General features: G+C 40.7%; 1 protein-coding gene and 1 pseudogene across 1 annotated transcript in view; one reads left to right on the forward strand and one right to left on the reverse strand.

Annotated features, from left to right (window-relative positions):
- Positions 1-27,517, reverse strand: part of LOC124775385 (beta-1,3-glucan-binding protein-like) — a 308,989-nt gene that overhangs the window by 265,419 nt on the left and 16,053 nt on the right. The window lies entirely within an intron of this gene.
- Positions 4,653-4,770, forward strand: LOC124726278 (annotated as a pseudogene).

The following is a 27,517-nucleotide window of genomic DNA, read 5'->3' on the forward strand; positions in this document are numbered from 1 at the left end:
TCCATGACAGTTTACTATCTATCTGAACACCTAGAAATATGAACTGTTCAGTTTCACTAATCATATACCCATTCTGTGAAATTAAAACGTCAGGTTTTGTTGAGATGTGTGTTAGGAACTGTAAAAACTGAGTCTTACTGGGACTTAGCGTTAGTTTATTTTCTACAAGGCATGAACTGCACTATTTGAAACCGAGCCAATGTTGCATACATTATCCTTTAGTACCAAGCTAGTATTATCAGAAAACAGAAATATTTTAGTCTTTCTCGTAATACTGGAGGACATATCATTTATATAAGTAAGAAATAGGAGTGACCCCAGCACTGATCCCTGGGACACCCCGCCCCCCCCCCCCCCCCCCACTTGACTGTATCCCACTCAGACCCCACGTCACAGCCATTCTCAAAATTGTGAATAATAACCTTTTGCTTTCTGTTGCTTAAGTAGAGGTGAACCAATTGTGAGCTACACCCTGTGTTCCGTAATGGTCCAACTTCTGGAGCAATATTTTGTGATCAACACTATCAAACGCCTTAGTTAAATCAAAAAATATGCCTAGCGTTCGAAACCTTTTGTTTAACCCATCCGGTACCATACAGAGAAAAGAGAAGATTGCATTTTCAGTTGTTAAACGACTTCTAAAGCCGAACTGTACATTTGATAGCAAATCGTGATATAAAATGATCAATTATCCTTACATCCTTTAGCAAACACTTATGGCATAGAAATAGAACTAAAATTGTCTACAGTATCCCTTTCTCATTTTTTATAAAGCGGCTTTACTACTGAGTACTTTAATCGTTCAGGAAACTGACCATTCCTGAAGGGAAAAATTACAAATATGGCTCTATACAGGGCTAACATGTGCAGCACAGTACTTAATAATGTTCGGCTAGGCACTCCACCATAACCATGAGAGTCCTTAGTCTTCAGTGATTTAATTATTGACTCAATCTCCCCCTCGCCCGTATCACAGAGGAGTATTTCAAGACACAAATCTCGGAAAGGCATTTGCCAAGAAAGTTATATGATTCCCTGTAGAAACTTAATTTTTATTTAATTCACCAGCAATGCTCAGAAAATGATTGTTAAATACTGTACATATATCTGATTTATCAGAAACAGAAATATTTTTACTACGAACTGACTTTATATCGTTAACCTTGTGCTGCTGACCAGACACTTCCTTCACAACTGACCATATAGTTTTAATTTTATCCTGTGAATTAGCTATTCTATTTGCATACCACATACTAATAACATTTTTAAGCACCTTACAATACTGTTTTTAATGGGCTTCTGTAGCTTGATTGTGACTACTTCTAACATTTTGATATAATTCTCACTTTGTTCTACATGATATCCTTATCCCACTAGTCAGCCACCCAGGCTTCCTATTACTGCAAGTACGCCGTTTAGAATGTTCTAATGGAAAGCAACTCTCAAAGAGCATGCGAAATGTGTTAAGGAAAGCATTATTTTATCATTTATGTTATCGGCTCTATAAACATCCTGCCGCTCCTGTTCCTTGACAAGGTGTAAAAAACTCTCTACTGTTGTTGGATTAACTTTCCTATATAGTTTGTAATTATATGTGACATTCGTTAGAGTACAAAAGCCTTTTACTGTTAAAATTTGTGCTTCGTGATCTGGAAGGCCATTCACCCTTTTACTAACAGAATGCCCATCTAGCAATGAAGAATGAATGAAAATATTGTCTATGGGTGCACCTTAGTTGGAAAAAACACAGTCTGTATCAGACCATATGAATTTAGGGGATCTATCCACATCCTTTTTCTTGCATCATCGTATACAAAATTTTTATTGAAGTCACCACATATAACTAATTTCTGGTACTTCCTACAAAGTGAATCAAGAACCCTCTCTAGCTTGAGCAGAAATGCTCTGAAGTTTAGTTTCACTAAATTCAACTGCCCCTGCACAACATTCAAATATCTATTCAGAGGAGAGCCGTGATACATCTACGGACTCGAATACATAGCCACTCCCCCACCACGCAAGGAACTCCTTCAAAAGCAGCCACCTAATTTGTATCCTGGTAAAGGAAGCCTCTAAATTGTCAAGTTATTTAAGTGGTGCTCCGATATATAAATAATTTCAGAGACAACATCTTTAAGCATTCCAGTAACTTTATCTCTAATACCTCTTATATTTTGATGAAATATGCTAATTCCCTCGCTACTTGGTAACATTACGTCCTCTGAAGGTGAGCCCTTAGTTAGAGGGACTTCCTTTAAGCAGGGATACCTATCAGCTGACTTCAGTCTAAAAAAGATGCAGCTCTAACACCAACAACTACAGGAACTTTTCCATGAGTGATCCCACCACCACCCACTACACTATCACCTGTAAGCTCTGCCAGCCTCCCCTTTCCACACCTATTGAGGTGTAGGCCATGCCTAGTGAAACCCGATCTACCGATAGACCCAACTTGCACTACTGAAATGTGACCCATGCCCTCAGCTACCAGTGCCCTCTCCAGCCCCATGTTGAAGCGCCTAACAGCCACATCAAGATGAGGCCGATAATGACGCTGAAACAGTTGCACGAAATGCACATTAGTGCCACCAGTTTGAGTAGCTATCTTTACCAGATCACCACCTACATCATACTCCCCGTCCCTATCAAGACTGTTCCCTGCTCCACCGCCCGCATCTCGTGGTCGTGCGGCAGCGTTCCCGCTTCCCACGCCCGGATTCGATTCCCGGCGGGGTCAGGGATTTTCTCTGCCTCGTGATGGCTGGGTGTTGTGTGATGTCCTTAGGTTAGTTAGGTTTAAGTAGTTCTAAGTTCTAGGGGACTGATGACCATAGATGTTAAGTCCCATAGTGCTCAGATCCATTTGAACCAACCTGCTCCACCCACTATCACTACCTGATCCTCCTTCGTAAAATTCCTACATAATTGCCCTGTGCTGTGAGTCACCTGAGTCAACCCTGCACTAGGCTGCACAATGCTGGTGACCTGGTACTCACTCCTCAACACTTCCTGCAACTGCTGGCCCACACCTCTACTGTGCGAACTACCTATCATGTTCCATTGGATGGGGTGAAGCAACGCTGTATTAAATGTTATCCAGCATAGGGATGGTGGTTATCGATGAAACAGCAGGTTTTCGTTTATATCCAGTTTTTTCACGCCACTTCAACATGGCTCTTAGTTAGTTACATGTTCCACAGATCATTTGAACGATTCTTTTATTGAAATGACGTGGAACGAGTGAGTTTGTAGGATATATACGTGATTATTGTTAACATTAATGAACACATCATCATTTTATTCTCACTCACGCAACTTCACTTAAAAACAAGGTTTCTTTTCTATACACTGGCTACCAGTTCTAAGGATAAATTCGTCAATGGAATAGGAGTCGTCCAGGAGAAATGATTTTTGATCAGATTTAAAACTTGTTACGCCCCCTGTCAGACATATTATGTTACTGGACAAATGATCAAAAATTTTTATTGCTGCATACTGAACTTCTGACTCAGCCAAAGGCAGCTTTAGCATTAGGTAATAAAAGTCGGTTTCTGAAATAACCAATTCTAGGTTTTTTATTCCTATTATTTCCTGTAAAAACGTAGAAAGCGAACGAAGACTGAAAAAATTGACTCTCTCAGCTTGAAGATAAGTAAAATCGAAATATCAAAGTAAATAGGCAAATAAAAGAAAACTTAGTCCGTCCACCTTTTGCTGCTTTTGTCGAAAAGTGAGAAGTGGTTGAAAGCTAAAAAAAATCATGAGTATTCTCCCACTCATTCTAATTCTTTTTGAAACTCTGCTCAAAAATCATGTTGTAATCGGGGATCATACCACTATTTGGGCATTACGAATGGTCTGTGCTAAAGGGTGAAAACTGAGGTTGAAGAACTCTGTTTTTCGCGTTACTTTGTCCATTTTCAAGGGCTACAGGCAGATAAAGGCACGGTATGTGGACACAGACAGCAGGTCAGCTAGTTTCTATTTTTATTGTATACTATCAAAGAATTGTTGTTAAATTTTTTGTTTATTAGTGTTATCATAGTTTACTTCCTCTTCTATTATTTCATAGAAATGGCAGACAAATTCCTAATGTTTTAAAGCAAGTGAAGCAATGTACTTCACTGCTACGTCACTTGGTAAAAGCATTTCCAAACTATGGTTAGTGTCATTTTGCAATACAACGGATGTCCAGCGACGACAGCGAGAAACTACCATACGTGTACACTGTACGTGCACGTATACCATAAGACACGACACACGGCGACAAGGATATTATACCCTCAGCAACGTTGTACCAATTCTTACACCATAAGTTTGTTGCTCGTATCTGTCGGTATTGTCATTAAAATAGCAGTGATCGCTTTTTTCATTTTATAAAATAAAGCTGCATTTTAAAACAATGCAAACTTTATGAGTAATAATTACTCTTTTTTTTTAAAAAAAATGTATTTAAAAACGAAAAATTTTAGCACTGCTGCTATTGGTTAATTTATATTTCTGTTTTTCAGAACTAAAATATCGGTATCGGTTTTAACCGATCAGTTTTTCCAATCCCTAATCCAGCAGCATATGTTTATCTCAAAGGAGTGCAAAGAAAGGCACGTTAGAAAGACTGCCTTTATTTCGATTATTGTTTTGTTTTTACTTCGGCCAACGGCCTTGCCGCAGTGGTAACATCGGTTCCCGTCAGATCACCGAAGTTAAGCACTGTCGGGCCGGGCTAGCACTTGGATGGATGACCACCCGGTCGGTCGAGCGCTGTTGGTAAGCGGGATGCACTCAGCCCTTGTGAGGCCAACTGAGGAGCTACCTGACTGAGAAGTAGCGGCTCCGATCTAGGAAACTGACATACAGCCGGGAGAGCGGTGTGCTGACCACATGCCCCTCCATATCCGCATCCAGTGACGCCTATGGTCTGAGGATGAGACGGCGGCCGGTCGGTACCGTTGGACCTTCATGGCCTGTTCGGGACGAATTTGGTTTTAGTTTAGTTTTTACTTCACACTAGAGTAAGTTTTCTACTTTAATAAGATATTTTAAACGTAGCTGCACAACAGCAACGGTTTCACGTAATAAAATTATAAACAGCCGACCAGTTGCAATAGATAAAGAAATTCTTTACCTAGGTTTCGACAAACATAAATTTGTCTTCTTCAGAAGCTAGCAATTTTACATTAGTGAGAACTAATGTACCATCGCCGTTTTTACAATTGTCGGCATAGATCCATGTGTCAAAAATAAAATATAGCCCTAGAATTAGGGTTTGTCACGTAAATATAAAATAGCTCATGGATCTTGCAGCACTGCAATTGCTACCTTCTGAAGGAGACAAATTTATATTTGTCGAGACCTAGGTAAAGAATTTCTTTATCCATTGGAACTGGTCGGCTGTTTATAATTTTATTACTTTAATAAGAGTCATGTTTTCGTTCCTTGCTCCCCTCAGTTGAAGAACGCATGTTCGCAGTTATGCAGGTGCTGGAAAACTTTTATTGAGCTGTTTACTTTCCTCGAATAAGGGAATAGAAGAAATGAATTGGGAGGGAAACTTTAAGTCCATATTTCGTTGACACTGAAGGCACTAACAATGGAGTTCTAGCTCTGTTTGAGAAGGATGGGGCATGGAATCGTTGCCTTCTTGCTGAAAGCATGCCGAAACCCTTCTTGCGTCATGAAAAAAAAAGAGAGAGACAGAGAAGATCCTAAACCACGACAGTTGCATGACTGTTTGAACCCCGATCTGTCTAATATGAACACAAGTATCTTAATGGCGCGCCACCTCGCTCGCTTTTGCATTTACAGTTACAGTCTTGAGCAGCGTTTGATGCCCGCATTATTGCAGAAGACATATAGCATTTCTACAGGAACAGCAGAAAAATTTATTACCAACCGTTAAAATGTTTTTGAAATTCCCATGCAAGAACAGCTCGGGGACGATTGCAGCTCAGTTATCAGCTTTGTATCTTTGACGAGGGATCTCACAGTCACTGATAATCGTTTCCACATTTCGTTAACTAAATCTTTCCGATTCTCTTCGGTCGTAGTTTCTTTTCTCCCAATTCACGTATTGCACTTACCGCTAAACATTCGTGTAACGTTAATTTTGAAAAGTAAGTGGTGAGATATTCCAAAACTAACGTAAGCATTTCCGTGTCATTTCTGTATCGCGTTCAACAGATTTGCCCAAATTTATATAATTCTTTCATTTAATTCTTATCCGGCGTCGGTCATATTCTCATTTACTGTCCATTTCGCGGTGTTATTTTTAATGACAATTTCTGAAGGCTCAATTCATTAAACATGAGTATATTATCCCAGACAGAAGTTACACACATAAAATGCCATATCCTAACCGATACCCGAAGTGGTTTAAGAAAATCACAAAAAAACTACGTCTGGCTGGGGTTAGAGCCAGATATTTCTGTGCCCTAAAAATGCCTCCATTGCCTCTTGTCACTCTCTTCCGTTGACTCCCTTGAAAAATTTTTCGCATCAACAGAATTGGAGCAGGTCACAATTCACTATCCTGATAATAGAGACTGGGACGCTTAATCACTCCTCTGCTCTGCAAACATTTTCTACCGGCTAATGTGGAAAGGAAATGTCTGCACAACTTCTGAACCAAAAGATGTCCACAGTAAGTGGAACGCTGCCAAAAGTGATGACTACTAATTCATATATTGTAACTACCAATAATGCTCACATGGAAATATGCTGATGTGTTTTTCAGTCGTCCCTAAAAGGTGGAAGTTGGACAACATTCTGCCATCATTTCCATCCGTCTGTCATATTGAGAAGCAAGATTTAAATAAACAAATTAAAGTTGTAAGATTTCTAATTAATTTTTGGTATTAAATGAAAGTGAAGTGAGCTTTATATTTTCATTGGATGTGTCATATTTCATATTTGTACGTTAAACAGTTTTGGAACGGTAAGTCTTCGATAGTCGACATGTTACGCCACAGAGGTTCTGATTACAAGCAATGTGATGTTTTATTGTCAGTAGTATTGCTATCGTGGCGGCATTCTAAGAGAACCTTTCGAGAGAATCGGGCGTTTGCTATACTACAGAGCAGATGAAAATAACTTGCAGAGCACAGAGAGAAAATTACAGAGGTTGATGAATTCTGAAATATTATTTGGTAAAGAGTAATTTCGAAAGTGAAGAAGTCAAGGTACAGTTGTTGCTGCTTTGCTTATTTGTGCGTAATTGTCTATTTGAACAACGGAAGGTTTTAGTGGACTCTGTCTTGGGTTAGTTCGTTTCATTGTTCAGTTGAGAATAAGTAGTTATCAGTTCAGATGGCTTTCACTCAGAAGTTATAGATTTTACAATTTCCTTATCATTTTCAGTATTTAATCACTTAACAGAGTAAAATTTATATTAAAAGATAAATTGTGTAAAGATGATTGTAATAATCAGACAACGAGTTTGTTTTTACAATAGTTTTTAGCGGTCAGTTTTCTGACAGAGTGGAACACAGTTGCTTGAAAGGTGAAACATGATATACTTAGAATAGTTCCATTCGGTTACACTGAATTGTCCAAGGTTTGCATTTGTTGTGCTGCATATTTTATTTTCTAAAAACATTCAACAGCCTATATCGTATAAATATTTTTTTTAAGACAACCGATTTCGACATACTTTTCTGTCATCTTCAGATCTTAAAATATAGTTTTGTTATGAACAGTGTTCATTTTACATTGAACCTCATGTCATGTTACACACACACACACACACACACACACACACACACACACACACATACATATATATATATATATATATATATATATATATATATATATATATATATATATATCCCACAAATGCTTGTTACTTCACAAAAACACAATACACTGTAGCACATCTAGACTGGACTAGTGCTTTATTACTGAACTGTTGGTGCAGCTCTATTAGACCCCAGAGTCTCTGCAGCATATCGTATCTCGTCACCTTATCAATGTAATACGATAATAGCGAATTTGAATTATTGCTGCTTTCACTTATCTGAGTCGTTGTAAGTCCAGGACAAATATTCATCATTAACAACTAGAGCCTTCAAGGCACAATACAACATTTATCTCATAACTAGAAGTTCCGGCATCAAATACTAGTCCAACGTCATGTTCTGTGATTTCCCTACAAAACTAACAGCAGCCAATTTACCGATCACGCCGTCGACTGACATTTGAAGCTTAAAGAAGAAAAAAGCCTTAAATTCTGTTAATTCGTCCTTCTGCATAGCGTATTAAGTACATGAAACGTTGGGCTACGAAAGGACAATAAAAAAATGAAATGAAGATGTACTCAAGGGAATTTTGGTGGACAGACATATTTGGAAAACTTTTACCATACAAAGTGACGGATAGTGCAACACCTTGTTCGTTGTCCAGAACGAGCAAATTTGGCCCTGGAAAGAGCTTTGGAGGGGATGAAGGAGCTGTGGCAAAGCAAACTTAAAATGTGTAACACGTATTATCGAAGAATACGAGTAGCAAATATGAAGGGGAGGAGATTAGTATGAGGTAGGAAGAGTCGGAGGGAGGAATCGCACCAGTAAAAACGATGAATCACGAGAAAAGAGAAATATCGTAATAAATTAATATCTAGCGGTTCTTACCAATCTTGAATTTGAGCCCATTTCATGGTCTTGCACATTAATGGCGCCGTTTCTCTGTTAAAATAACACCTATTATAATGAGTAGTAAAGAGTACATTGTCGGACACACAAACACAGCGTAATGTACTGGGAATCCACTCTATTAGTTCTAAGCTCTGAACTACAGCAGCTGTACATTACCTACAGAAAAGATGGATGATAATTTACGTATCTTACCCAGCAACAACAAAAATGAGTTGTTGAGATATCTTCAGGACTGCAATAACTTCATTACTTTTATTTAGCTTCTCTGAATGTGATAAGTCATTCAGTTGTGACAATTAATCGTTATTATGCGAGCTATGCAATAAAACTTGTACTGCAAACTATGGTCTACTTTGTTCACAATATTTCAGTATACTACAAACATAGTTTAACTTGTGATATAAAAGTAGTGCAGAAAGTTTGCGACCGTTATGCGAATAACTGAGCATGTCCTTATCATCGCTTTAGGTCGATAATAACGAGAATCCTCTCCTTATTAAAAAGTTTCTATTAACGGGTTAACCGACTGCCAATTATAAAAACAACAGCGACTAAAATTCGCGGCAGTCGCAAATCAAAAGCAATTACCCACGAGAACGACGACAAAGCCGCGTTATGTGTGCCACGTTCCTGACAGACGATTAAGATTAGCCACATTCGTGAAGTGAAAACTTGCCTCAGGCCTCCCGTTACGTAAGCGATTCTGATTTTGGGCCACCTACTCGCAGCGCTCCATGACTCCTAATTTCGTAGGACTATTATTGCGAAAATGCCGAATATGTATTCACGGCTAAGTGAAAAAGTCTTTCAAAGGGCGACTGCGCTCCACACACGAGCCTTACCAATTGTGTTGCGTATAAAGCATGGTAACGATGTATCGAAACTTTTATCGAGGGCTTTTAAACGCTACAAAACTTTCCCTAACGATAACATGCCGCTTTAGTGTCGGTCAGTTAAGCACTTAACGTGTGTGAGGCACTGAATCGTACAATCAAGTAACAAGGACTTCGATCATTCCGCTGCAGAAACAGGTTCGACGATTACCAAACTCTCATCTTTGAACAAATGGTTGCCAGGGATACCACCAATGACGATAAAATCATAAAAATACAGTGAAGGTCAATTTAGTCTGCCTGTAAATATAGCGACAACAGTGTCGATTTAGGAAAAACACTCTGAGCATATTAGCTTTTCAGCCATGCCAGTGTAGCACGAGGAGCATATTAGCTTTTCAGCCATGCCAGTGTAGCACGAGTAGTCCAGAATTAAGGCGTCCCGTATTCTCCCAGTACAGTACTCGTAGTCCCCCAACAAGATGTCCTGCATTCTTACACTTAAAAGGCTGTTGCACCATATATGGTGATTTCAATCGCTGTTTATCTCACAGAGAATCTAATGGTTTATCAGTACATTGCAAAAAATGTCCGCATGAAGCCAGAGTATTCATCTTCCACAAGTTTCCAGATTTTTAGGATTTCGTGCTCTGTCTGCAAAAACAGAACCCTTATAAGGGTTCTCCGTATGTCTGTCCGACTGTTAAGAAAACTTTTTATCAGAAACGAGTAGATACATAAACTTCAAACCTATGTCACATATTAAGACCCATGGTCCCTTGGCGGTGTAAAAAATTGATGCTCTTAAGCCAGTGCAATCAAAAGATTCGGTCATATATGTCTCATATTTTGACACACGTAAACTGAGTCATCAGAAACTATATTATACTACCCGTTGACCTGTAATTATACAATTCGTCGCCGGCCGGAGTGGCCGTGCGGTTCTAGGCGCTGCAGTCTGGAACCGAGTGACCGCCACGTCGCAGGTTCGAATCCTGCCTCGGGCATGGATGTGTGTGATGTCCTTAGGTTAGTTAGGTTTAATTAGTTCTAAGTTCTAGGCGACTGATGACCTCAGAAGTTAAGTCGCATAGTGCTCAGAGCCATTTGAACCATTTTTAAAAGTCGTCAAGGACAAGATTTCACAGTACAAATGAATCAAAAAATCTGAAACTTGTGAAATATTAATTATATCACATTTAAATTATCTTTTGCCATTTGAGCATACATTGGATACATCATCCGTCTAAAGGATAACAGACAAATTTTACTGCACGCAAAGGTAAAATTTAAGCTGTAGTCATGTACTAGTAAGTACATTAAAAAATGTTTTAGTAAATCTTCTCTCTCTACATATATCAACTGAAATCCCCTGCTCGTTTCTTATTGTACTCGTAGGTCCGGGCTAGTCTGAGAAACTATTGCAGAGAATTTGATACTCTCTTGGAATTCCCGGGTCCAATATCTTGCCAATATCGATATCGTTGAGATTCTCGGTTCCTAGGATGGATGAACCGTATACACAGATGCCGATTTTGTACAGAATCCTCACTGAATTCCTCTCTTGTGGCAACCTCTTCGTCTCAAAGTAGTACTTACACTCAGCAGCCTCAATTATTTGTCAGACATATTCCAATCTCTGTCTTCCCCTTCAGTTTTTACCCTCTACAGCTCCCTCCTCGTTTACCTCAAGTACGATGAAAGTTATTCCTTGACGTCTTAACACATGTCATGTAATCCCGTCTCTTCTTCTTGTCAATGTATTCCACATATTCCTCTCCGTGCAGATTCTCCACATTTGTTATTGTATCAGTCCACCTACTTTTCAACATCCTTTTATAACACCAATGCCCAAACACTCTGTCTTCTTTTCTTGTTTTTCCGGTTTAATTACTGTGCATAAAACAAGGCACGTTCTTTTTAACAGCCGCGCGGGGTGGCCGCGCGGTCTTGGGCGTCTTGTCACGGTCTGCGCGGCTGTTCACGTCGGAGGTTCGAGTCCTCCCTCGGGCATGGGTGTGTGTGACGTCCTTAGCGTAAGTTAGTTTAATTCAACAGTGTGTAAGCTTAGGGACCGATGACCTCAGCAGTTTGGTCCCATAAGACCTTACCACAAATTTCCAATTTTTTTTGACAAAGCACTGTTTTAGTATTAAACAAACACAACTGAATTTTAATTCCATTTTATAATTGCGTGAAAGGCTAGAATTTAGTCTACTTTAAACAGTTATTAACTTATTTGTCATAACGAACAGCCAACTTCTGTATTCCATTACCACAAAAATTGGCCGCCTGAATTGCAGGTCACTGCTGAACTGCCGTTTTGACTTCATCGTTGTTGTGGCACTGACAGCCTAATGAAGAAACTTGTGAAAATCCATTAGATAAAGAGGAAATCGTAAACCATCTATTTCCTTTAATTGTCGTACCAGCTATCTGCAAATAGTCTTCTGTGATGACGGGACGGTCGGCCATTTGATACTTCATTACCGACATTACTATGGCCATCTTTAAATGTTATACCCATCTTTGTAACTATTCCATCGCTCTTAGCATTTTCTCCATAAATGACCTACTTTCAATTTCGACAGGTGTCACATCTTTTGCACGCAATAAACAAATTACTGCCCGTATTTCAGTCTCGGCTGGGTTTTATAAAGTTGGTACGTAAGTTCGTAGCCTTTTTCGTTTTTCATGTTGGTATTCCGGTTGCTATGGCTTTATTTACCGACTTTCATTTTTTATTTGTAGTTCAGTATTGCTATTTGAGTTGACATATTGTCATTTTATCATCTGGAGGTAGCAAATGGAGGTGCGGGCGCCAAAAAATAGAATGCCAAACGGAGAAACCGGTACATTTCCGACATGTTCTTCCGTTTCACTTCAATAGAGGGGTGACGGCAGTAGAGACAGCCACAAATTTTTCCACCGTATATGCGGATAATGTCATCGGACACAGCACAGGAAGAAAATGGTTTTCTCGTTTCAAGGAGGATCGTTTTGATATGAGTGACTCTCCAAGTTCAGGAAAATCTTAGAGGGTTTGATGAAGATCGTTTAAACCCATTATTCCACACTGATCCACGTCAGTGTACTCGAGAACTGTGATCATTCCACAATCGTGTGACATTTGAATGCAATGTGGAAGATTCAGAAATAGGGTTGCATGCTCATCATCAATTGGCTCGTAAACAACACTGACCGTTCCTATCCTGCATTGTTACCGGTGACGAGAAATTATGTCTTTCACTTAACATAAGGAAAAGAAGGGAATGGTTAGCCCAAACAAAGCAGCAACTCCCCGCAGAACGACCTGCGTGCATCCACAAAAGATAATGTTATGCATTTGGTGGATTAGTGGCGATGTGGTGTACTGTGAATTGCTTCCCGAGGTGTAATCATCACTACTGACATTTACTGTCAATAACTGAGATGTCTTGCAGACACAATTCAAAAACAAAGGTCAGAAAGACTGAGTGAAGTGACGCTACTCCACCATAACGCCCCGCCGCATTCTGCTAGACTGACTGAAAGCGCTACACAGGAGCTGGTTTGGTAAATCACTCCGCATCCACCTGATTCACTTGAACATTACTTTGCGCCCTTAGATTTTCCCTATTCCTCTCTCTGTCGAACAAACTTGAAGGAACTTCCCTTCCGGATGAAAATGCGCACCGAAAATGGCTCGACGAGTCCTTCGCCTCAAAACGACGTGATTTATGCAGTCGCGGAATTGAAAATGTTGGCAAACTGTTGTAAATTATGAACATAATTTATTATTGATGACTAAAGTCTCTATTATTGTGTCTGTTGTTTTTATTAAACTTATGGGAAATCGCACCAACCCAATAACTATAAATTTAAAAAAGGAACGAAAGTTTCGTGTTAATTGCATCGAAAATTTTTTGATACAATAACTTCCACTAGTGACGATGCTTGAAAGTGTGTTCGTGACAAAATAAATCATTATTTATTTTTCATTATTCACTGTCTGTCACAGGAAAATGCAGGTAGAGATTCCTGAAGCGCTGCTGACATCTTGAACTATCTGAGCTCGTTTTAAGTGAACGACTTTCTGGTCAAAATCGACTACTTGTGGTGGGTGCGCGTCACGTGCGTGTGTGTAAATAAGCCAGCAGCCACGTCGCCGGAGGGTTAGTGACGTCAATCATCAATTAATTGCTGTGCCAAATTCGTAAGTTTGCTGCAGACTGCGCGTCGGTAGAAACAAGGGATTGTGATGTGCCTGCCCACATCGGAAGTTAAACTTTCACGCCGAGCTCCGTCATGCAGCAGAAACGGATTCTATGCCTTTCTTCTTAGTCTTTATTTTATCGTCTGCTTATTTTCCTGACGCACCCCAGATGCTGCATCAGGATTTAATATTTTCCTACTACTGTAAGTCAAGCAACCAAACGTCTCAAAGGAAAAATGTATTTAGGTTTTGCAATATACGGATAAAGAAAAGCCTTCACGTAAGCAGATAAATGTTTCTCTATGAAATTTGCTTTAATAGTGAAAAAGTAAGGTCCGTTCAACGAGAAAAAATAGTTCTGTGTTCTTTGGCACATAGAAAGAAAACAAAGCAAAAATAACACGGTAAAAAAGGCGCTATTTACTGTCTTCTAAACATTATTGCACTTTTTGCTATGTATGTGTTCTCTACAGCAAACAACTCTTGATTTTAAGTTTCTGGGACGACACTTTTCATATTCTTTCAGTTCTCAGCAGTGTGAAGAGCTTACCATACTGTCTTTGTGAAAAAAATTCTCTATGAATTTTGCTTTTGTCATTAACAAACAGTATTGTGTGTGCTCGTTCCTTAATTTTGTTATTGTATGTCGAATTTATGTAACAAATAAATACTTCCTAACTTCACCTTGAGGGGTTGACTGCCAGTCTACATAGCAGCTAGCTCTCACGACACCTGCGATTGCGGCGTTGGTTTATTTATTTATTTATTTATTGTTCCGTGGGACCAAATTAAGGAGAAGTCTCCATGGTCATGGAACGAGTCAATACATGAAATTATAACACTATATTAGAAACAGATAAAATGAAATATAGAAAAACATATTCAGGTGACAAGTCGTAAGTTTAAATGAAGAAAATCAACAATGTAACACTGGAATTTGTTTAATTTTTTAGCTCTTCCAGGAGCTCCTCGACAGAATAGAAGGAGTGAGCCATGAGGAAACTCTTCAGTTTAGACTTAAAAGAGTTTGGGCTACTGCTAAGATTTTTGAGTTCTTGTGGTAGCTTATTGAAAATGGATGCAGCAGAATACTGCACTCCTTTCTGCACAAGAGTCATGGAAGTGCATTCTACATGCAGATTTGATTTCTGCCTAGTATTAACTGAGTGAAAGCTGCTAACTCTTGGAAATAGGCTAATATTGCCAACAACAAACGACATTAAAAAAAATATATACTGTGAGGGCAATGTCAGAATTCCCAGATTTTTGAATAAGGGTCGACAAGAGGTTCTCGAACTTTCACCACATATAGCTCGAACAGCCCGTTTTTGAGACAAAAATACCCTTTTTGAATCAGAAGAATTACCCCAAAAAATAATACCATACGACATAAGCGTATGAAAATATGCGAAGTAGACTACTTTTCGTGTTGAATTGTCACTTATTTCAGATATTGTTCTAATGGTAAATAAAGCAGCATTTAGCTTCTGAACAAGATCCTGGACATGGGCTTTCCACAACAGCTTACTATCTATCCAAACGCCTAGGAACTTGAACTGTTCCGTCTCGCTTATAACATGCCTATTCTGTCTGATCAAAATATCGGTTCTTGTTGAATTGTGAGTTAGAAACTGTAAAAACTGAGTATTACTGTGATTTAGCATCAAATTATTTTCCACAAGCCACGAACTTATTTCATGAACTTCATTATTTGTTACTGTTTCAATATTACACACAAGATCCTTCACTATCAAGCTGGTGTCATCAGCAAACAGAAATATTTTTGAATCACCTGTAATACTAGAAGGCATATCAATTATATAAATAAGAAACAGCAGTGACCCAGCACCGACCCTTGGGGAACGCCCCACTTAACAGTGCCCCATTGGGACTGAACATCACTACCACTCTCAATATTGCGGAGAATTACCCTCTGCTTTCTGTTCTTAAAGTAAGAGGCGAACCAATTGTAAGCTACTCCCCTTACTCCATAATGGTCCAACTTCTGCAGTAATATTTTGTGGTCAGCACAGTCCAAAGCCCTCGTTAAATCAAAGAAAACACCTAGCGTTCGCAACCTTTTATTTAATCCGTCCAAAACCTCACAGAGAAAAGAGAATATAGCATTTTCAGTTGTTAAACCATTTCTAAAACCAAACTGAACATTTGACAGCAAATTATGTGAATTTAAATGCTCCAGTAACCTTGTATATACAACCTTCTCGATAACTTTAGCAAACACCGATGGCATAGAAATAGGTCTAAAATTGTCAACATTATCAATGTCTCCCTTTTTATAAAGTGGCTTCACTACCGAGTACTTTAATCGGTCAGGAAACCAACCACTCCTAAAGGAAAAGTTACAGATATGGCTGAGAACTGGGCTAACATACATAGAACAATACTTCAGTATCCTGATAGATACCCCGTCATATCCATGAGAGTTCTTGGTCTTTAGTGATTTAATTATTAACTCAATCTCCCTCTTGTCAGTATCATGGAGGAGCATTTCAGGTAACAGTCTCGGAACACTTTTTTCTAAGAGCGCTATATGATTCCCTGTTGGGACTAGGTTGCTATTTAGTTCACCTGCTATATTCAGAAAGTGATTATTAAATACTGTACATATATGCAACTTATCAGTAACACGGACATTCCCACTACGCACTGATTCTATATCCTCGACCTGACTCTGCAGACCAGCAACTTCCTTTACGACTGACCATATGGTTTTAATTGTATCCTGAGACTTAGCTATTCTATCTGCATACCACATACTTTTTGCCTTCCTAATAACATTTTTAAGCACCTTACAATACTGTTTGTAATGGGCTGCTGCATTTAGATTTTGACTGTTTCTAACGTTTTGATATAATTGCCACTTTGTTCTACAAGATATTCTTATCCCTCTAGTCAGCCACCTGTTTGTGCTAGTACCCTGTTTTAAACGTTCTAACGGAAAGCAACTTTCAAAGAGCATGAGAAAAGTCTTGAGAAAAGCATTATATTTATCGTCTACTGTATCAGCGCTATAAACATCTTGCCACTCTTGTTCCTTTATAAGGTTTACAAAGGTCTCTACAGCAACTGGATCAGCTTTCCTGAACAGCTGATGACTATATTTAACACGTGTTGCAGCACAAAAATCTTTTAAAGTTAAAATTTGTGCATCATGACCCGAAAGGCCATTCACCTTTTTGCTAACAGAATGCCCTTCTAGTAATGAGGAATGAACAAAAATGTTGTCTATGGTTGTTCTACTGTTCCCTTGCACTCTCGTTCGAAAGAATACGGTTTGCATAAGATTATATGAATTAAAGAGGTCTACCAGCATCCTCTTCCTTGCACAATCACTTATACAATTAATATTGAGGTCACCACATATAACTAACTTTTTGTATTTCCTATAAAGTGAACCAAGAACCTCCTCTAGCTTTAGCAAAAATGTTGTGAAGTCGGAGTCTGGGGATCTATAAATAGCAACAGTTAGAAGTTTAGCTCCGTTAAATTTAACCACACTTGCACAACATTCGAACACTTTTTCAGTGCAGTACTTTGAAACATCAATTGACTCAAATGGGATGCCGTTTTTCACATACATGGCTACCCCCCCCCCCCCACCACACACCGCAAAGAGCTCCTCGAAAAGCTGCCAGCCAACCTGTATCCTGGTAAAGGAAGCCTCTGAATTATCTCCTTATTTAAGAAGTGTTCAGATATACCAATAATTTCAGAGTCAACATCTATAAGCAGTTCACTAACTTTATCTCTAATACCTTGTATATTTTGATGAAATATACTAATTCCCTCATTACTCGGATACCTAAGCTTTGTCAAAAGTGATTCCCTTGTTAGAGAGACTTCCCTTAAGCAGGAATACCTATCAGCTGACTTCAATCTAAAAAAGGTGCAGCTGTAACACCCACTACTGCAGAAATTTTCCCATGAGTGATCCCACCAACCCCACCTATGCTGTCACCTATAAGCTTTGCCAACCTCCTCTTCCCATACCTGTTGAGGAGCAGGCCATGTCTAGTGAAACCCGTCCTGCTGATAGACTCCACCGACACCACTGAAATGTGACCCATGCTTTCTGTCATCAGCGCACCCCCAAGTCTCATGTTATTACGCCTGACGGCTGTATTAAGATGAGGCTGATCGTGACGCTGAAACAGTTCCACGAAATGCACATTCGTGTTGCCAGTCTGAGTGGCTATCTTTTCCAGGTCACCATCTATGTTATACTCCCCATCCCTATCAATACTATTTCCAGCCCCACCCACAATCACTACCTGATCCTCTTTAGTAAAATCCCTACATAACCCCCCTATGTTAACAGTCACCTGAGCCAACCCTGCATTAGGCTTCACAATGCTGGTGACCTGGTACTCAATCCCCAGCACTTCCTGCAACTGCTGGCCTACACCTCTGCCATGAGAACTACCTAACAGCAGAACCTTCTTCTTCCTCTTCGACTTTGCAACTGTTCTAGGCACAGTAACTACTGAGGTCTGCTGCATACTTCCTATATCTACAACTACTAGAGATTCCTCTCCACTAGACTCTGACAGTTGGTCATATCTGTTGTAAACACCAATAGTAAAACTATCTGAAAATCTTCTTCTCCTAGCAGATCTCTTGCCAACAGCCAGCTCCCATTCCCCAACCACCTTCTCCCTCCTCATCCTATCTAGCTCCTCCTGTGCGTTTTTCAACTGCACCTGAAGGGCACAGATCTTACGCTCCTGCTCCTCTATCAACTTACTCTTGCTACATAACGTGCAGTTCCAGGAGAGGATCTCACCAGAATGCCCACTGGCTTCCCCACTGCATTCCCCACCAGTGGAAATACTTCGAACAAGTCTCACACCGCAATCCACTACTCACGAACCTACGACAAAGCCCACACTTCTCACTCATGGTAAAATTTTACTTTTTATAAGTTCCGCTTCTACAATAAGAAGATATTAAAAACCCGACTACAATAATCACAAACTTACTCTACAAGGGAAGTAACTACTATTATTAACAGTATTAATAAACAACAAATGTGAATATAACAAAAGACTAATACAGAAAGAGAATCAAACGTCTGATGACACAGTAACGAAGCTGAAAACAGTTCCCAAAAGGTTCTTCTGAAATTATTTCACCAGAAAACACCAAGAACACCGGTTGAAGACTACTAAAGTTCCTAAATAAACCACTATACACAAACAATTAATTAGTACTTAGCTTTCGATTCGCCGCTACAGCTGCAACTGGTCAACGCGGAATGTAAACACAGGCAAGAGGTTAAGTTGCTCGATACGAAACACTCACAAATATCAGGTCACAACACAAGAAAGGCAGAGGTGAATGAAGAAACCACTAATACGTCACTTATATAGTAAATATTATCACAAAACCCGTTAAAATATGTATCTGAAACCTAAAAATATATGAAAAACTTAGAGAGCGGTCTCACACGCAGTCACTCGCTTATGACGTCACACCAACTTCAGTATTGCAGTGCCTGTGTTGTTCAGAAGTACAAGTACAGCCGTTATGAAATACATGAAATGTATTTGTAGTTAATGTGGACAACCATGTATAATGTAATGACGACAGTGAAAATCGGTGCCGGACCTAGACTCGCACTCGTATTTCCTGCTTATTGCGAGGGGTCGTTTTACCATCAGGCTTCTGACCATGATCCACAGCCAGATCCAAACTTCCAAATGTCATCACTATGCATGCATGTCCGAACGAACATTGCATCGTACTTCTAAACAACACAGAGACGGCAATATCGGATTTGTCTGCCGACAACGGCAAGCGACTTTCAATTAAAATGTCTCCCCTGTACGGGAATACACATAATAAATGTACGAGTGCAGGTCTTAGACATATAGTTGACGACATATGGAAATCTGATCGTGAAGTGTGCACGAATAGCCTACTGCTAAGACGACCGCTTGCGATAAGCTGGAAATCCAGGCTCGAGTCCAGGTCAGGCACAAATTTTCAGTATCGTCATTCCATCATGCAGCTGATGGTTGTCCATATTCGCAATACGAACACATTCGTACGTAAAAGCGATCACTCCCAACAGGCGAGAGTTAGTAAAGTATTAACACGTCAGGGACGCTGCAGTAGACTCGCCACGAATAGACGACTGGGACAAGAAAGTGGGGACTCTACCAATACCTCGGTACATATCTCTCGCCGCGCAACTAAGATACGTTCAAGCTCGAAAGATCTTCGACCTGCATGGAACTATATGAAAAACGGCAGTACTGTGTGCACTAGAAGGTGCCCTGGCAACATTCCGACACATGACGCACTGATATGAATTCCGCCCAGCGGCTCTCTCTCTCCGAAGACCTACAATAGTTCGTGTGTAACGGTGTTAGGATTGCCACCCTCGACGCAGAGCATCTCACGCATGTGTAATCGATTATAGTTCGGGGATCGATCCTGCAGCTCGAGACTCTTGGTCTCTTCATGTTGCAGCTGCACCTCAGCAATGCTGCGTGAACAGGCACTGTCACTCATTACATGGATCCCAGGTCCTCAAGCACCACGAAAAAGACCCGTACGGGGCATTCATGTATTTTCAATTATCACCCCGAAAAAAATAGTTGCGTAATTAATTTTTAGTTTGTTTGCACCTACATATCTGCAGTCACGGTTCATACCGAACTCCTCGCACTAGCATACCAAGTACGCCAGTAGAATAGCCACAACATAACTGTGCCGTCCATTGATAATTTGGATTATCGTGCGAACTGAATTTGAAAGAGAACAACAATTAAACAACCGTGCTGAGTTAGAGGAAGTCGATAGTAACAATGCACAATCAAATGACGCTATGTTTAGATGTCACAGGCGGGTCCAGAGTGGCCAAACAATTGTAAATGACGAAGAACGAAGGGGAAGCCCATCTCTCTACTAGAAAAAGGGATCACAAGAGAAGTCAAGGCCCTCCAGGTCGACGACCGCCGTATCACAATAGGAACGACATTGAAAAAATTGAAAATTAGCTACGGATCAGTTTTCAACGTCTCGCTCGACAATTTAAAATATTTTAAACGTGGCATTGCTATCCTTAGTCGAGATGAAGAAGTACTACAGAATCTGTTGAAGGGGATTTACAGTCTAATGGGTACAGAATATGGATTGGGAGTGGACCGAAGAAAGGCGAAAGCAATTAGAGGTAGCAAAAATGAGAATAGCGAGAAACTTAACATTAATAAGGTGATCACGCAGTTAAGGAACTCTCTACCTTGGGTGCAAAATAATCCATGAGGACAAATCAAGGAAGACATAAAAAGTTGACTAGCTCGGCAAAAAGGGCATCCCAGGACAACAGTAGTCCACTAGAATCAAACATAGTCCTTAATTTGAGGAAGAAATTTCAGAGAATGTACGTTTGGAGCACAACGTTGTATGGTAGTGCGCTATGGACTGTGGGAAAGGTTGGTTGTTTGGGGAAGGAGACCATACAGCGTGGTCATCGGTCTCATCGGATCAGGGAAGGGTGGGGAAGGAAGTCGGCCGCGCCCTTTCAGAGGAACCATCCCGGCATTTGCCTGGAATGATTTAGGGAAATCACGGAAAACCTAAATCAGGATGGCCGGACGCGGGATTGAACCGTCGTCCTCCCGAATGCGAGTGCAGTGTCTAACCACTGCGCCACCTCGCTCGGTGACTGTGGGAAACCCGGAAGAGAAGAGAACCGAAGAGTCTGAGATGTGGTGCAACAGAAGAATATTGAAGAATTAGCTTGACTGGTAAGGTAAGGGATGAGCAGGTTCTTCGCAGAATTGGCGCTGAAAGTATCATACGGTAAACACTGACGAGAAGAAAGCACTGGATAACAGTACACGTGTTAAGACATCAGGGAATAAGTTGCGTCGTACTAGAGGGTTAAAAAAAAGTGGGGCGTTCGACTGCTAATATCCATTCAAGAAGTCCATTGAGACGAGCCAGTAGCAGAAATGTTGCACCTATGTCAGGCCAACGTGCAGTCACCTTGTCAAGTGCTCGTTGCATCACTGTTACCCTGAGACAAAGGTGCAAAGCATGCAGTATAAAAGTGTGCATTCACTATCGCCAAAAAGTAGGCGACCCAACATCACCGGGCAAGGTGATGAGTCTTTCCTGCGACTGCTATGGTGTGGCGCTGAAAGGGTCACACCACTGAAATCTGCAGACGAGATTGCCGGAGGATGTCAAGAAGAAGCAGCAGGGTCTGTCCAATGGAGCGTTTTTGATCTGCGACAACGCCTCGGTTAATTCTGGAAGGGACATAGTCATACATGCTGCGTCTTTGACCTATAAGTTTTGTCTAAAAAAAAAAAGCCTCCGCCCGAACAGGCCAGGAAGGCCCAACGGTAGTGACCAGCCTACAGGTGATACTGGATGCGGTTCTGGAGGGGCTTGAGTTCAACACACCGCTCCACCCTTGAGAAAATGTGCTTATTGAAATGAGAACACCATCACAAACTTTCTTGGTCGCAGTTTCATTTTTTTCGACGTGATAATTCAAACTTTACTACTACGTTTCTTATTCCTCAGTTGTACCAGAGCCCACAGAACGTCGTCGGGCACTTACGGCAGAATGATGATCCTCGTGCCAAGTTTTTTGCACGAAGTTTGACCTTTCCTATACGGCTGCTGATATTTTCTCCTTCTTGGACTCCTCCGTAACGTTTACGTACCAAGATTCCGTCGTGTACCGCGAACATGCTTGAACGCACATGCGTGACTTTTCTATGTTATCTAGCAGTCAAACTAGTCCTCTTTTTAACAGTTCCGTGTTGGTAACAGAAATTGCCTCATAGCGCTGCCGTCAATTTCTCTTCATTATAACAATGTATTCCTCTTAGACATATTCAGCGTCGTGACGTGTGATGTTTTGTCAGCGTGAGTGACACAAGACTTTTTCATGTCGAAAATCGTTTGAATCGATGAAGATATCTGGTAAGCAGCACAGTCTCCCCAGAACATCACAAAATTTCTCATATTCAATGCTCTTTTACTCAGTTATTTATAGTCAGACTTGAAAAGACAAATAGTAAGCAACGCAATTTTGCAGCTTCACTGATCAGCGAGATACAAGCATCACTTTATAACAAAATTAGCACTACCGCAATTTTACACCGCAATAGCAGATCTGTGTGAGGCCAAAGTCAAAATATAACTTTTTCTTAGGTCTGACAATACATTATAGGGAAAAAAAATAGACGGATCTTTGTGCTGTTGTCGCGGTCGTTTGAACGGTCAGCCCTGCTTTCCTTGGTGAGCAGCACAGTCGTCCCAGAACAGCACAAAATTTCTCATATTCAATGCTCTTTTACTCAGTTATTTATAATCAGACTTAAAAAACAGATTCACATCACTGAATTTTGTCTCACACAGATCTGGCCTCCTAGAGCAAAAACGACATTCCATAGTACTGTATTCATAAAAATGTTGATATCTGTGTCTTACTACTAAAATTTTGTTGTCTTTGTCTGATGAGCCCCTGTTCACTATTCGTCTCGGTGAAAAGATATTACATTTAGGTTTAACTAGTTAAAAGTTATTTAATGTGAATTTATAAGGAGCGATCAAAAAGTTTCCGTTTCAGACCGTTGCTGAAGCCTATATGCAACTTAGCGCGATACCGAGATGTAAGCAAGGGATCAGTGTGGCATTTGTGCCTTTTCAGCATGCGCGCAGCAAGTGCGGAAACGTGAACAATAGATACACTGTTACCAAAGGCGTCCACGCAGGAAGAAATTGCTGTTATTCTTTTCTTGGCTGCTGAAAGACAAACACCGGTAGACATCCATCGGAGAATGAAGCATGCCTATGGGGCAGCATGTCTTTCGAAAGCCACAGTTGTAGAACCGTGCGCCAAGTTCTGTGCTGCTGGCGGTTCGACTCAAGATGCCTGTCGATCTGAGAGGCCAACTTCATTCGATACAGATAAGCGGGACACACTCGAGCACCCTCCCTGTAATCCTGATCTCCCCCCGGTAATTAATACGCCCTCCTTCCTATAAAAAAATAAATAAAAAATGAAAAAAAAACTTTACGGGACGACGATTCCCGTCGGACGCAGCAGGACAAGTTGTTTTACTAAGCGGGTGTCTTCAACCTGGTGCATTCGTGAGAAAATTGCCACAAGCACACGGGGGTTTTGCCTGAATGGCATATCGATTCTGCACTATACGGTATTCGAATGGAAACTTTTTGATGGTCTCTTATATAAAGAATATAAAGAAACACTGAAAGGTATCACCTGCCTCAAGATTAATTCTAGGTCTATAATCGTCCAGCTTTTATTTAAGTCTGGTGCTCAGGTTATAAAATATCTGTTCAATACTTTTTTGTAACAAATAAAATTAACTGTATAGTCGAAAAAAATGGTTCAAATGGCTGTGAGCACTATGGGACTTAACTGCTGTGGTCATGAGTCCCCTAGAACTTAGAACTACTTAAACCTAACTAACCTAAGGACATCACACAGATCCATGCCCGAGGCAGGATTCGAACCTGCGACCGTAGCGGTCGCGCGGTTCCAGACTGAAGCGCCTAGAACCGCTCGGCCACTAGGGCCGGCCTAACTGTATAGTCGCATTCCTTTTAGATCGTGTAACAATAAATTTAATTTTGCTAATTGAATTACGAAAATTCTTTTGGTAGAGTGAGTATTAATTTTACTACTGACAAACGACATTACCACGCGGTACAAATACAATAAAATTATTATTTTCAAAGATGGATGAATTAATCACGGGAAGTTTCATTTTGCTGTATCCTTGTTCACAGTAATAAGAGTCAAATAAAACTGTTGTACATGGCAGAGAGTATTCGAGGGAGGTTATCCTACGCGAAGTACACGCTGTGTCGATAATCTGTGGCTGACCTCCAAGCCGGCCAACCGCCTGTCGTAGAGCAGTGCGAACTCACCACATGCACATACTCACAGATGACTGAGGAGGCTGGAGGACAAAATTGAGGTGCTGGACTCAAATGAATTGACACAACTGGTAACGACGACTGACGGAAACTGTTACAGGAGATGTATTTAAACCGCATTTGTTGTTGTTGTCGTCCTTCTTCATCTTATTCTTGCTGTTGTTCTTGTGCCTCCGTCCGCACAGAGTGTGCATGGTTATTAACAGATTTGGTGTGGTTAATTTAAGGGATATCCGGATGCCCCTTCCTCGCGCCACCCTCTTACCCCCTGGGATGGAATATGTGCACCCCAACAATCTGCGGGTAGAGTTACTCGTGTGAAAATGAGCGAAAGTTTTCCAAATGTTTGCGAATAGTGGAACTGAGACGGGACTTGTGTATCAGCCCAGTATTCACCTAGTGGGATGTGAGAAACCGCCGAAAAACCACATCCGGGCTAGCGGGCACACCGATCCTCGTCGTTAATCCGCCAGGCGGATTTGATCCGGGGCAGGCGCATCTGCATGTTCCAGAAGCTGCGCTTTAACATGCACAGCTATCCGGGCGAGAACCTAAACTGCATTTCTTGCTTGTTAATAAGACAAACAAATGTTTAATTTTCAGTTGAAGAAGATCATTTACCTCGTTCTGTCTTTTAATGATAACAAGCTTTACAAACTTTGAACTATTTGTTGTATCTGGACTCTATCCGAGAACATTCCGTGTCGCAGGCAGTCTTCTGAGCTATCCAGGCACGAGTCGAGACCCACACCCACAACTTCATTTCTACTAGCAGCTCTCGCCTATTTTCCAAACTTCACTGAAAGTCTCCCGCATACCTCGTTGGACTTGCACTCCTAGGAACAAAGGATATTCCGAGAAAAATAGCTAATCCACAGTCTGGAGGTTGTCTCCACAATTATTTTTTCACTCTGTAACGCGAAATTCATGGCGGATAAAATACCGTGTGCCACGCCATTCTGGAAACAACCGCCAGGTTTGTTTGTTCGCAACATCTTTTCCAACCGTGCTAGTACAGAAAGGTATGAAGGGTAGCTTTCGCAAGGCGTGGAAAGTAGGACAGATGTTCTGACAAAACTTAACCTAAGGGGATCTGAAGCTTGGATAACTGTTTCTGGGTTCGTGTACCGTTGTGGAGTGAAAGATTTATTCATTTTTACCAAGCTATCAAAGCAACTGAAGCAGAAAAAGTGTGAGTTTTTGTAACCTTCGTTAAAACAGCCACAGGTCATACTACTCCTACTGTAGTTCAAGTAAACTATTTTTTTAATTATAACGTTCACGTGGCTTTCTTCGCATTCCTGTTGTTTTAAGCATTGAAATGAATATAGCCTATCACCCAGAAGAAGGCTTCCTGCAAAAGTTAACGAAGAACCAGGAGCAACAGCGATTTCAGCAGACACTTCTGCGGCAGTTATATAACGGAACGTCTACCGCTATTGGAAATTATCTCACTCTTTAGCTACAACAGAGTTCTACAGTGTCTGTAGCCCACATAAATTCACGGAAAATATCCCCGGCACTTAAAGGGAAGGGCGTAAGGGGAAGATTCCAGACTGTACAGTTCTGACTTTGTCGCTGTGTGAGTAGAATAAAGGAAACACGACCAGAAGAATGACTTCTCTGCCAAGGTAGTGTCGATAAATGGCATAGTCACCTGATTTGTTGGATGTGTTAGAAAGATGAAAAGATAGGCTAATTCAGTGCATGAAATGTAGAGCTTAGACACATCAAGACTGTGTTTGAGTGGGACCAAAGGAGAAAAGTATTGCTGGAAGTACCTGGTTAGAATTCTTTAATACTGAATTGCAAAGCCACATTATGTTGAATGTATTTAAGGTTTTTTCAATCGAATTTTAACATTATTTTCATTTTCCAATGCTGCTGTTCTTTCTACGTTTTCAGTTTAATTAGTATATTGCATTGTAAGACGGTTCAAATGGCTCTGAGCACTATGGGACTTAACTTCTGAGGTCATCAGTCCCCTAGAACTTAGAACTACTTAAACCTGACTAACCTAAGGACATCACATACATCCATGCCCGAGGCAAGATTCGAACCTGCGACAGTAGCGGTTGCGCGGTTCCAGACTGTAGCGCCTAGAACCGCCCCGCCACACCGGCCGGCTTGCATTGTAAGAAATACTGCAACCAGTCACAAGTTTTTTTAATGGTTTTATTGTAACATTACTAGTTTCGTAATGACATAGTTTTACGTTTATATATGCTCTGTCCAATCCATGGCGCACATGTAACAGTAAAACTATGTAATCACAAAAACTTTGTTATATTTTATGAGGAAGTTGGAAACTACTGAATCACAAAATCTTTGTTATATTTTAGGAGGCAAATGAAAAACCTGCATAGACGTCAACGCTGTCATCTGACGATGGGCTCAGTCCTGAAACTAGTAATGCCACAACAAAATCGTTTCAAAAAACTCGTGGCTGGTTGCAGTACTGCCTACAATGCAATTTACGAAAACAGCTGCAGTGTTCTGTAACCGAAATGGATAAAATAGGCAGTTAACGTATGTTTTTTTTGACTCACAATAAACGTGTTTGAATGAAAACATATTTTCTTAATTTATCGCTCCTCAAATTCTTTGCTATGCGCCCAACATTCTTAGCTGGTCCAGTACAGGCGGTCACAAGCCACATGTCTCTGCTAGACAATAGCCTTTTGTGAGGTTGACACTAGTCGCAGAGGATTCAAACAAACCGGTGTGTTTCAGCTCTATTTTCCTGGTGGATTAAAACTGTGTGTCGGATCGGGACTCGAACCCGTAATCTCACCTTTCGCGGGCAATGTTCTTAACGACTGAGCTATCCGCTCCCGACTCAAGAGTCACGATCCACCCTCACAGCTTCGCTTCTGCAAGTACCT

The sequence above is a fragment of the Schistocerca piceifrons genome, chromosome 1, assembly GCF_021461385.2.
Source record: "Schistocerca piceifrons isolate TAMUIC-IGC-003096 chromosome 1, iqSchPice1.1, whole genome shotgun sequence".
Lineage (NCBI taxonomy): Eukaryota > Metazoa > Arthropoda > Insecta > Orthoptera > Acrididae > Schistocerca > Schistocerca piceifrons.